The following is a 12,506-nucleotide window of genomic DNA, read 5'->3' as shown; positions in this document are numbered from 1 at the left end:
CTGCTCACAGTGTTCAGCTAGATCCGTTCCTGCTATTTACATTTAGTGCAGTGCGTCCTGCTCACAGTGTTCAGCTAGATCCGTTCCTGCTATTTACATTTAGTGCAGTGCGTCCTGCTCACAGTGTTCAGCTAGATCCGTTCCTGTTATTTACATTTAGTGCAGTGCGTCCTGCTCACAGTGTTCAGCTAGATCCGTTCCTGCTATTTACATTTAGTGCAGTGCGTCCTGCTCACAGTGTTCAGCTAGATCCGTTCCTGCTATTTACATTTAGTGCAGTGCGTCCTGCTCACAGTGTTCAGCTAGATCCGTTCCTGTTATCTTCCTACTGACAGGCAGGCTTGTCTGGTTACAGTATATAAAGCTACCTGAAGAAAATTACAGGTGTTCTATTTGATCCTATTAGTACCACGGTCAGGCAGCTAGACTATTTACATTTAGTACAGTGCGTCCTGCTCACAGTGTTCAGCTAGATCCGTTCCTGTTATCTTCCTACTGACAGGCAGGCTTGTCTGGTTACAGTATATAAAGCTACCTGAAGAAAATTACAGGTGTTCTATTTGATCCTATTAGTACCACGGTCAGGCAGCTAGACTATTTACATTTAGTACAGTGCGTCCTGCTCACAGTGTACAGCTAGATCCGTTCCTGTTATCTTCCTACTGACAGGCAGGCTTGTCTGGTTACAGTATATAAAGCTACTTGAAGAAAATTACAGGTGTTCTATTTGATCCTATTAGTACCACGGTCAGGCAGCTAGACTATTTACATTTAGTACAGTGCGTCCTGCTCACAGTGTTCAGCTAGATCCGTTCCTGTTATCTTCCTACTGACAGGCAGGCTTGTCTGGTTACAGTATATAAAGCTACTTGAAGAAAATTACAGGTGTTCTATCCCAGCTTAGTGCAGCTACAGGCCATTAGTATGTCTGGAAGGCCAAGAAGGAGAGGCAGACAGTCACAAGCCAATAAGAGAGGGCAAGCAGGCTCTGTGTCTAGTGCTGGTCGTGGAGACGGTGCATCCTCATCAGCACGTGGCCATGGGACACGCTTGGCCTTTTTTTCGGCAGCTGGCCGTGTTGAGCCGCAACATGCGGAAGACTTGGTCGAGTGGATGACCAAGCCGTCCTCATCCTCCTCATCCTCTCTCACCCATGCCCAGGGTGCTTTGTCTGGCAAAGCAGCGGCCTCTTCCCTCAGCTCAATGTCATCAGTGACTCCTTCCCTAGCTCCACCATGTCCTCATGAGGATTCCCTCGAACTGTTTGACCACAGTGTTGGGTACATGCTCCAGGAGGATGCCCAGCGTTTGGAAGGCTCTGATGACGATACTGAGCTCGATGAAGGCAGTAACATGAGCACGGACAGAGGGGGTGCCCAAGAAGGACAGCAATCTGGCAGTCATGCTCCCCCTGCTGCAGCATACTGCCAGGTTTGCTCCAGTGATGAGGAGGGAGGGGATGATGAGGTCACTGACTCAACGTGGGTGCCTGATAGGAGAGAGGAGGAGGAGGAGGAGGAGGCGGCGGCACATCACCAACGAGGCAGGATGCCCTCCAGGGGCCAGCCTAAGGGCAGCACATTGACTGCATCACACCCCAAAGCTCCACATGTGCAGGGCGCTGCAGTCTCTGCGCGTTATTCAAAAAGTTCTTTGGTGTGGGCCTTTTTTGAGACGAGTGCATCAGATCGCACCGCTGTTATTTGCAACATATGTCTCAAGCGTATCTCGCGTGGCCAAAACATCTCCCGCTTGGGTACCACATGCTTGACCAGACATATGTTGACCTGCCATGCAGTTCGTTGGCAAGCGTATCTAAAAGACCCACACCAAAGAACAAAGAGGATCTCTCCTTGCTCCTCATCAGCTGAGATTTCCAACCCCACTAGACCTTCAGTCCTCTCTGAGACCTGCAGTGAGAGGAATGAAGGTGTAGAATTAGGTGTGTCACAGCCAAGTACTTGTGGGCAATCTGCTTTTGGTACACCGACGTCAGATTGTACCAGGCAAATTTCCCTGCCCCAGCTGCTGCACCGCCGAAAGAAGTTTGCTCCCAGCCATCCACATGCCCAGCGGTTGAATGCTAGCTTGGCAAAATTGCTAGCACTTCAACTGCTGCCTTTTCAGTTGGTAGACTCTGCCCCCTTCCGTGAGTTTGTGGAATGTGCGGTTCCTCAGTGGCAGGTACCCAAACGCCACTTTTTCTCACGGAAGGCGATTCCGGCTCTCTACCGGCATGTGGAAGGCAATGTCCATGCCTCGCTGGACAGGGCGGTCAGCGGTAAGGTGCATATTACCGCTGACTCATGGTCCAGCAGGCATGGACAGGGACGTTACCTAAGTTTCACGGCGCATTGGGTGACTCTGCTGGCAGCTGGGAAGGATGCAGGACAAGGTGCAGTAGTGTTGGAGGTTGTTCCGCCACCACGCCTCCAAAATGCTGATTGTGACACACCTCTCTCCTCCACCCCCTCCTCTTCTTCTTCCTCTATGGCCTCTTCCTCGGAACCAGCGGTGCTCCGTAGGCGTTCAAGGGGCTACGCAAGTACGCAGGCCAAAAGATGCCATGCGGTGCTTGAGCTGGTGTGCTTGGGGGACAGGAGCCACACTGGGGCAGAGGTTTTGTCAGCTCTGCAGGGGCAGGTTCAGAGGTGGTTGACGCCACGCCAACTTAAGGCAGGAATGGTGGTTTGCGACAATGGCACCAACCTCCTCTCTGCCCTCCGACAGGGACAAATGACCCATGTGCCCTGTTTGGCTCACGTCCTTAACTTGGTGGTGCAGCGGTTCTTGGGCAGGTACCCGGGCTTACAGGATGTCCTGAGGCAGGCCAGGAAAGTCTGTGTGCATTTCCGCCGGTCATATAATGCCAGTGCTCGGCTGACGGACCTCCAAAAGGAGTTTAACCTGCCCAAGAACCGCCTAATCTGTGACATGCCCACCAGGTGGAACTCAACGTTGGCCATGCTGCAGCGGCTGCACACGCAGCAGAGGGCCATCAATGAGTACCTGTGCGACTATGGCACCAGGACAGGGTCAGGGGAGCTTGGTTTTTTTTCCCCACGCCAGTGGGCCATGATCAGGGATGCATGCACTGTCCTGTCACCATTCGAGGAGGCCACGAGGATGGTGAGCAGTGACAGTGCATGCATCAGTGACACTGTCCCCCTTGTCCACCTGTTGGAGCACACGCTGCGTGGAATAATGGACAGGGCACTTGAGGCAGAACAGAGGCAGGAAGAGGAGGACTTCCTTAGCTCTCAAGGCCCCCTTTATCCAGACAGTGTTCCTGCGTGCCCGCCGATCACACAGGAAGAGGACGAGGAGGAAGAGGAGGAGGAGGAAGATTGTGTCAGTATGGAGGTGGAGCCTGGCACTCAGCATCAGCAGCAGTCTTTAAGGGATCAGTCCCAAGAAACACATGGACTTGTACGTGGCTGGGAGGAGGTGGCTGCGGACCATGTCGTTCTTAGTGACCCAGAGGACTCCGGACCGAATGCCTCAGCAAACCTACGCTGCATGGCCTCCCTGATCCTGCAAAGCCTGCGTAAGGATCCTCGTATTCGTGGTATCAAGGAGAAGGACCAATACTGGCTGGCAACCCTCCTTGATCCACGTTACAAGGGTAAGGTTGCGGACCTTATCTTGCCATCGCAGAGGGAGCAGAGGATGAAACATCTTCGGGAGGCCTTGCAGAAAGGTCTGTGCAACGCGTTCCCAGAGACTGGGAGGTTACAAACTCCTGTTTCTGGACAACGTGTTGCTGAGGCTTCGGTCAGTCAAAGAAGGAGCGGTGGAGAAGGTGGCCGTCTGACCGATGCGTTCAGACAATTTTTTGGTCCGCAGCCCCAAGGTATGATCGGTTCCAGCAACCATCGCCAGCGTCTGTTTTATATGGTGCAGGAATACCTAGGGGCAAGATCAGACTTGGACACCTTTCCCACCGAAAATCCTCTGGGTTACTGGGTCTTGAGGATGGATCACTGGCCAGAGCTTGCACAGTATGCAATTGAGCTACTGGCCTGTCCTGCATCCAGCGTTCTTTCGGAACGCACATTCAGTGCTGCTGGAGGCGTGGTAACCGATCACAGGGTGCGTCTGTCCACCGACTCGGTCGATCGGCTGACCTTCATAAAAATGAATGAGTCTTGGATCACCACCAGCTACCAAGCACCTGATGCTGATGTAACCGAATAATTTTTTTTGAAATCTCAGATCCCTTCAAAGACTGCCTATGCTGATGCTGAGTGACTATCCCTGAGTAATTATCCTCTTCCTCCTCAATCATCACGCTGATAGCTTGTAAGAACATTTTTGGTTCTGGGCGCCACCACCAGTGCCTAAGGCCCAATTTTTCAGCCCCTGTTTAACAGGGGCGTGTAATTACAATTTTTGATGTAATACTTTGCAGCAGGGCTCGTTCCTGCATTCCAACTAGAGTGTCTGTGAGGGGTTGCAGTGTTGTGGCACCAGCACCAGTGCCTAAGGCCCAATTTTTCTGCCCCTGTCTAACAGGGGCGTGTAATTACAATTTTTGATGCAATACTTTGCAGCAGGGCTCGTTCCTGCGTTCCAACTAGAGTGTCTGTGAGGGGTTGCAGTGTTGTGGCACCAGCACCAGTGCCTAAGGCCCAATTTTTCTGCCCCTGTCTAACAGGGGTGTGTAATTACAATTTTTGAAGCAATACTTTGCAGCAGGGCTCGTTCCTGCGTTCCAACTAGAGTGTCTGTGAGGGGTTGCAGTGTTGTGGCACCAGCACCAGTGCCTAAGGCCCAATTTTTCTGCCCCTGTCTAACAGGGGCGTGTAATTACAATTTTTGAAGCAATACTTTGCAGCAGGGCTCATTCCTGCGTTCCAACTAGAGTGTCTGTGAGGGGTTGCAGTGTTGTGGCACCAGCACCAGTGCCTAAGGCCTAATTTTTCAGCTCCTGTTCAACAGGGGCATGTAATTACAATTCTTGATCTAATATTTCACAGCAGGGCCCTGTGAGGGCTTAGGCCCAAATTTCTGCTGAGTATATAGGGCAGGACCCTACTTTCAAACATCTAACTTACAAATGACTCCTACTTGCAAACGGAAGGAGACAACAGGAAGTGAGATGAAATCTACCCCTAGGAAGGGAAATTCTCTCCTGTAAGAGTTAATATGGGAAAACAATTTCTCCTTTCCACTGATGCTTTCCAATCCTTGTTCCACAAAAAAACCCAAATTTTCAAAAAACATTTTTCATTGGGACAAAAAAGTGAGGTGAAATCTTCTGAAGAGGAGGAAAGACAGCAAAACAAATGTCACAGGGGTGATAACCCTTCCCTATGTTTTCCAAAAAGCTTAGAAAAGATTTTTTGGCTGGAGCTAAACACGTTAAAAATGTTCAAAATTACAAACAGATTCTACTTAACAACAAACCTACAGTCCCTGTCTTGTTTGCACTGCTGTTCAGAGTATATAGGGCCTGGTGGCCCCACACCTTTCCTTATTTTAATTTGGGTGCGGGGTTCCCCTTAATATCCATACAAGACCCAAAGGGCCTGGTAATGGACTGGGGGGTACCCATGCCGTTTGTCTCACTGATTTTCATCCATATTGCCATGACCCGACATGACATTAAACCCGCAAGCAGTTTTAAATGAGATTTTTTCCTTTAAAAATGACATTTGGTGCAGGGACTGTTCTAAACATGGGAAACACGCGTCACTTTACAGGCATACTATAGACACCCCCCAGGTACGATATTTAAAGGAATATTTCACTTTTTTTTTTTACTTTAAGCATCATTAAAATCACTGCTCCCGAAAAAACGGCCGTTTTTAAAAGTTTTTTTTGCATTGATACATGTCCCCTGGGGTAGGACCCGGGTCCCCAAACCCTTTTTAGGACAATACCATGCAAATTAGCCTTTAAAATGAGCACTTTTGATTTCGAACGTTCGAGTCCCATAGACGTCAATGGGGTTCTAACGTTCGTGCGAACTTTCGGTCCGTTCGCGGGTTCTGGTGCGAACCGAACCGGGGGGTGTTCGGCTCATCCCTATTATGGAGCTGCTGCCTGCTGAGCTAGGACGGGAGGGGGACTCAAGTCCTAATCTATGGAGGAAGGATAAGGTCTGTCAGTAAGCTGTGCCCACCCCTCACCACACCAGGCAGTACCTGTTCCTTATGGAGCCACTGAGCTGAGGCAAGGGGGGTCTGGGGGGACTCCTGTTCTCCTCTATGGTGGTGGCAGGCACTGATCTAGGGGTATGCTGATCTTCATAAAGGCAATCCTGTGATCCAATTACTGGGAAGGTGACTTGTCAATACAGCCATACATCTGGCTATCACCTCCCTGCATCCAACACCAATCAGTCCATATATTGGCTCATAGCCATACAATGGGGACATCTGCCTCTGGACTTTGATCAGGCATCTGGATGCCTTTTGGCAATAAGGAGGAATCAATAAAGTAGGCATCACTATGCATTTCCACTCAGCCCTGACATGGATCTTTATCTAACCATGGACTGTTAACTATTTCAGCAAGTCCATTCACTCTACTCCCTGAGAGGAATAGTCCAAGACTGCACAGAATTAGCCAACAGTGATTCAGGCGATCCATTCAGCTGTTACCTTATGATTGGACACAGGGCCGTCTTTAATATTGGTTGGACCCTGTGCAAAAATTTTCTTGGCCCCCCCCACCTCCATGCAGTTTCACTCTCCACCTGCTCTGAGACACACAATAAATAGCAGCTAGACTAAAAATCAGTTCACTGAATCAAATCAGGTAGCGATTGCGATTCATTGCCAGAGGTTACAGTGTATCATTACCGCTCATGGACTGGTTGCTAGAGGTTACAGCACAGATTACTGCTCACCGATTGGTCGCTAGAGGTTACAGCACATGATTTCTGCTTGTTGAATGTTGCTGGAGATTACTGTACATCAATACTGCTTACTGATTTGGTTTCTAGAGGTTACAGCACATCATCTCCTCACTGCCTGCACACCATAGACTGGGGAGTTGAGGAAACCCATTATGAGACAGAAAACTCCATGGGATCCTATAACTCCTGGGATCAGTGGCAGTGCTGGGGGGAGGGGAGGGTGTGATCAATAGCAATGCTGATTTTTTTTTTTACCGACTACCAATATAAAGAGGAATTTCAACACTGGCCATCAATGTAATAGGGGTTTACACTGACCACTAATGTAATAGGGGTTTACACTGACCACTAATGTAATAGAAGCATTCACAGTAACCACCAATGTAAGGAGGGATTTACACTGACCACCAATGTAAGAAGGACATTCACACTGGCCACAAGTGTGAATAAAAGAATTATACACCAAGAAGCAATGTAATGAGAAGATTTACACTGACCACCAATGCAACTGAGACATATAACCTGCGTTCAAATTTGTGTGTGTTGGGAACACATGCAGAATCGCTAACCTGACACCACAGAAATGTGCTCCCCTTTAGCAGATACACAGCAGTGTTATTAATTGTTAATGACCCCCTCACGCATCTGCTGACCTGTGCCTTGGCACCTTGTGATTGTGAAAAAGTGTTTGAGACTTTTTTCCGCATTTGTAGCGCATAGAGCAGCCCATTGAAATAATTGGGCTGCCCTACACATGACCTACAACGTAATCCACTCTGTCAGTACACCTTGCAATCCTAAAACCCATGCTAACCTCTGCACCCCAAACCTCCCCATCCTCTCCACTCCAATCCCCCTCCCCTTTAACTCTGAGAAAAAAGAGAGAAAGGGCGCACCAGCCATGTGCATTATCCTTTGGATGTAAATATTGCACATGGCTGGTGCACCCTTTCTCTCTTTTTTCTCGTTGTTTGTTAGGATTCCCCATCCTTGAGGGCAGTAAGGTCTGTGGCTATACACTATTTGTCTGGTACCCACTTGTGCGCAGGAGCATTTTTTTCTTTATCATCAGTCCCCTTTAACTCTACCTGCCTCCTCTGCTCATCTCTGCACCCACCTTCCTTACCTCCATACATCCCCTCCTTGCTCACCTGTGCACCCCAAACTGTAATTCCTTCTCTGCCTACCTCTGCACACCCCACACTACCCCCCCCCCCCCCCCCACACACACACTAATTTACTTACCTTTGCAGAACAGGCGGAAGTTAGGCTTAATTACCACAGTTGTAGGCAGGACTTTCAAAAATGCCCCTAGCATATATCTCCCCAGTGGGCAGCATTCAGTATAGGTGATGGTGGATATGACTTCAGGGGTGCATGATATACATATGAATACTGCCTCTATCTACATATGAATGCTGCCGGTCTGCCGCTATTTACAGATAAACACAGGGTCTGCAGGTCAGCCATCTGTGCACAACAATAGGGCAGAGCTGGGCAACATTAGTAACAGAATTTCACATTGAGATATCAGGACACAGCACGGAACTAAAACTTCAAGGGACGAGGGAATTTAAACTGGGATAGTTGGCAAGTATGAGGCAGCTGCTTTGGGCCCCACAACAATGACAGGGCCCAGGGCAGCTGCCCCTTTTGCCCTGCCTAAAAGGATGGCCCTGATTGGACATGTCAGCGATGCCCTGTGTGTTTATTGAAGTGACAACGTTGTCTCTTTCCTTTTAACCAATTTTAACAGTGTTTAGATGGGCAGGCCATTGTGTACCTGTTTAAATTATTCATTTTTGTATCAATAAAGTTTACATCATCAATCATATATACCGTGGCTGGTCCTCCTTTAGTGCCGGTTCACACTGCAGCGATGTCTGACATCGGATGTGATTTGGACCGCACTGCAATGCAAATGACATGTGATGTCTGTGCAATGTGACCTCAGCCATACAGATAGTATGGCTGAAATTGCATCACATTTGGACTCACACAGGACCCTTTTTTTGGTCCGCAGCAGAATCGGATCGCATGGGTGGTTACAGCTATGCGATCCGATTCCTGTCCAAACTTACAGATCGCACCACAATAAGTAAACTGAATTGGGGGTGTCATTAACTTTTAATTGACACTCCCAGCAATTTGCATAGGGCAGTGTGAACTGCCGCCGGAAGACATGCAATGCGGGAACCCACAGTGGATTCACAGGGTTCCCACATCACAGCAGTGTGAACCTTTCCTTACAACTTCTCTTGTTCCCTCTCCCCTTTCACTGATCTAGGGATATGCCTGATCTTGATAAAGGGAATCCTGTGATCTAGGCACTCTGAGGGGGTCACTCTCCTGCTCTGGGTACACTTAGGGGGTCACTCTACTGCTCTGGGTACATTTAAGGGGTCACTATCCTGCACTGGGTACACTTAGGGGGTCACTCTCCTGCACTGGGTACACTTAGGGGGGTCACTCTCCTGCACTGGGTACACTTAGGGGGGTCACTCTCCTGCACTGGGTACACTTTGGGGGTCACTCTCCTGCACTGGGTACACTTAGGGGGTCACTCTCCTGCACTGGGTACACTTAGGGGGGTCACTCTCCTGCACTGGGTACACTTAGGGGGGTCACTCTCCTGCACTGGGTACACTTTGGGGGTCACTCTCCTGCACTGGATACACTTAGGGGGTCACTCTCCTGCCCTGGTTACTCCTGCGGGGTCACTCTCTTGCTCTGGGTACACTTAGGGGGTCATTCTCCTGCTCTGGGTACACTTAGGGGGTCACTCTCCTGCTCTGTGTACACTTAGGGGGTCACTCTCCTGCTTTGGGTACACTTAGGGGGTCATTCACCTGCTTTGGGTACACTTAGGGGGTCACTCTCCTGCTCTGGGTACATTTAGGGGGTCACTCTCCTGCTTTGGGTACACTTAGGGGGTCACTCTTCTGCTCTGGGTACATTTAGGTGGTCACTCTCCTGCTCTGGGTACACTTAGGGGATTACTCTCCTGCTCTGGGTACACTTAGGGGGTCACTCTCTTGCTCTGGGTACACTTAGGAGGTCACCCTTCTGCTCTGGGTACACTTAGGGGGTCACTATCCTGCTTCGGGTACACTTAGGGGGTCACTATCCTGCTTCGGGTACACTTAGGGGGTCACTCTCTTGCTCTGGGTACACTTAGGGGGTCACACTCCTGCTCCGGGTACACTTAGGGGGTCACACTCCTGCTCTGGGTACACTTAGGGGGTTACTCTCCAGCTCTGGGTACACTTAGGGGGTCACTCTCCTGCTCTGGGCATTCTAATGCGCAAGCCTGATCTATATGGGCACTGTGATCTAAGGGGTCACTCCTGCTCTGGGCACTCTAATCTTGGCACTCTATGGGGGAAGCTCTAAAGGGGAACTCCTAATTGTGGCACTTTTAAGGGGGAAGACTGTTCTATATGGGCACTGATCTAAGGGGTCACTCCTGCTTTAGGAACTCTGATGGGACACTCCTGCTCTGGGCACTTTAAGGGGGCATTCTGATGTGAAAAGGGGGACTCTGATGTGTTCCTCATGTGAACAGGGTATTCTGATGTGAAAAGGGGGACTCATGATATGAAGGGGGCTCCTAATTTGAAGGGGGGCACCAGATGATAGGGGTCTTCTAATGTGAAGAAAGGGACAAATGGTGTGAAAGAGGGACTCTGATTTAAGGGGTGACTAAGTATACCTCATCCTGACTGTATCTGAGTATATACGTGGCAAGGCTTTTTTTTTTTTTTATTACATATAGTGTTATGTCGGAGAGCCTCATAGCACAGTAATTATGAAGTATTTTGTGGGTACAAGAACTTCAGACTGTATACAGTATATACCATATGTAGGCCTAAAATCTATTTAACTATGCTGCTTTAAGCCACCTCAGTATTCAGCGTGTTTTAGCCACGCCCATTTTTGCCAAGATGCACAACTAGGATTGCCACCTCATCACTTTAAAACCAAACACATATTAATTAGACGGGTTCTGTGGCTGATTAAGGTGGTAATTAAGCTCACTTAGTGCCTAATGCCGCGTACACGCGGTCGGACTTTACAGCAGACTTTGCCCGGCGGACTTTGATGGACTTTACGACGGATTTTCTGAATGAATGGACTTGCCTACAATCTACCAAAGTCCGTCGAATTCGTACGTGATGATGTACGACCGGACTAAAACAAGGAAGTTCATAGCCAGTAGCCAATAGCTGCCCTAGCGTGGCTTTTTGTCCGTCGAACTAGCATACAGACGAGCGGACTTTTCGACTGGACTCGATTTCGACGGATTGATTTAAAACATGTTTCAAATCTAAGTCCGTCCAACTTTTGAGAAAACAAAGTTCGCTGGAGCCCACACACGATCGAATTGTCCGACTAAATCCCGTCCGCCGGGCAAAGTCTGCCGTAAAGTCCGCTTGTGTGTACGCGGCATTACCTGCATTAAATTAGCCTCAGAACCTGTGTAATTCATATGTGTTCGGGTTTAAAGGGATGAGGTGGCAACCATATGCTCAACACATGTCTTCTCTATCCCTAGATGTCCCTCATTCTCAAGTTCCAAGTTGGGAGGTATAATAATGGCTGATGCAGAGAAGTCTTTTAGGTGGAGGGAGAGGTGTATTCACTGGCCTCTAGCTCCAGCATTGCAGTGGTAGCCGGGGTCTACCTGCAGTACAAGGCTGGCTCCTGGCACATTCTCCCCTTTCTGAAGCTTCACCCCCCCACCACTCACCTTCTTCCAGCAGTAGCACTACAACATGCAGCCAGGTTAAAGGACACACAGAGCACAGTGTGGAGATCAGCAGAGCTCAGGGAGAAGCAGGCAGAGAACTTCTTACCTCGATCTTCCCTCAAACAGATAACATTGCCGATCACAAGGGGAGGAGGAGTTTCAGGACGGGGCAGGCAGTGTAAACAGTTTATGGCAAAGGCAGAGAGAGATTCTGCAGCTGTTCCTGCTGTTCCAAAATCAGGACCCAGCCTGAGAACAAAGCCAGCATGGGACAGCTTTCTAACTGAAGGAACTTTGGGCAGATATGTAGCATTGATCCCGTGCATAGCAGCTGGGAGGAAGAAAGCCAGCAGTGCTGCAGGGGTTGAACACAAGTCACAAGGCAGAACTGCTGGCTCTTCTCTCCTGCAGGTGCCTGGGCCGCCCTTCTGGACTAATGAGGCTTAGGACACACTTATAGCATCCCCCCTCTCCGTTCTCCGGGGAGGTCCAGGACTTACCGGGCTGTCGTGTCCTCTCCTCCTGTACTGGCACAGGGAAGACCGGAAGTGACCTTGTAACTCCAATGTCAATCAAAGTACCCGGCCGTAGTAATACATACTACGGGCGGTAGTTGTCCGGCACGATGGACTGCACCGAACGGCAGGTCAAAAGCCTGCAAATGAAGCGCCTCATCCGCAATCTCATGATTGCATAGACATGGTGCTTCCCATAGGACCTTTTTTCTATTTTTTTGGGTCGTTTAAAAAAAATATATTTTTATTTTTTGTGACTGCCGGGGAGGGTGGGGGGGCAGCACCCGTGTGCCCCCTATGGATGGGCCGCCACTGTATTTAGGCATTTAGACGTGGTGAAGTTCAAACTGAGCATCAGAATGGGGAAGAAAGGAGA

The 12,506-nt window shown here is 49.4% G+C and overlaps 1 protein-coding gene across 6 annotated transcripts in view; it reads right to left on the bottom strand.

The window, feature by feature from the left end:
- LOC141110921 (sulfotransferase 2B1-like) overlaps window positions 1-11,877 on the bottom strand; it is a 224,707-nt gene extending 212,830 nt beyond the window's left edge. The window contains exon 1 of one of the 6 annotated variants that reach the window (XM_073602718.1): window positions 11,722-11,877. The gene's annotated coding sequence lies outside the window, so the exon portion shown is untranslated. Of the gene's footprint in view, window positions 1-11,615 lie in introns of all 6 variants that reach the window. The other 5 variants (XM_073602713.1, XM_073602719.1, XM_073602716.1 and 2 more) reach the window with 5 other exon arrangements.
- Between the last annotated feature and the right edge of the window lie 629 nt (window positions 11,878-12,506).

Source organism: Aquarana catesbeiana, linkage group LG10 (genome assembly GCF_042186555.1).
Source record: "Aquarana catesbeiana isolate 2022-GZ linkage group LG10, ASM4218655v1, whole genome shotgun sequence".
Classification (NCBI taxonomy): Eukaryota; Metazoa; Chordata; class Amphibia; order Anura; family Ranidae; genus Aquarana; species Aquarana catesbeiana.
Note: the sequence above shows the minus strand (reverse complement) of the source record. Positions and strands in the feature narration are given on the sequence as shown.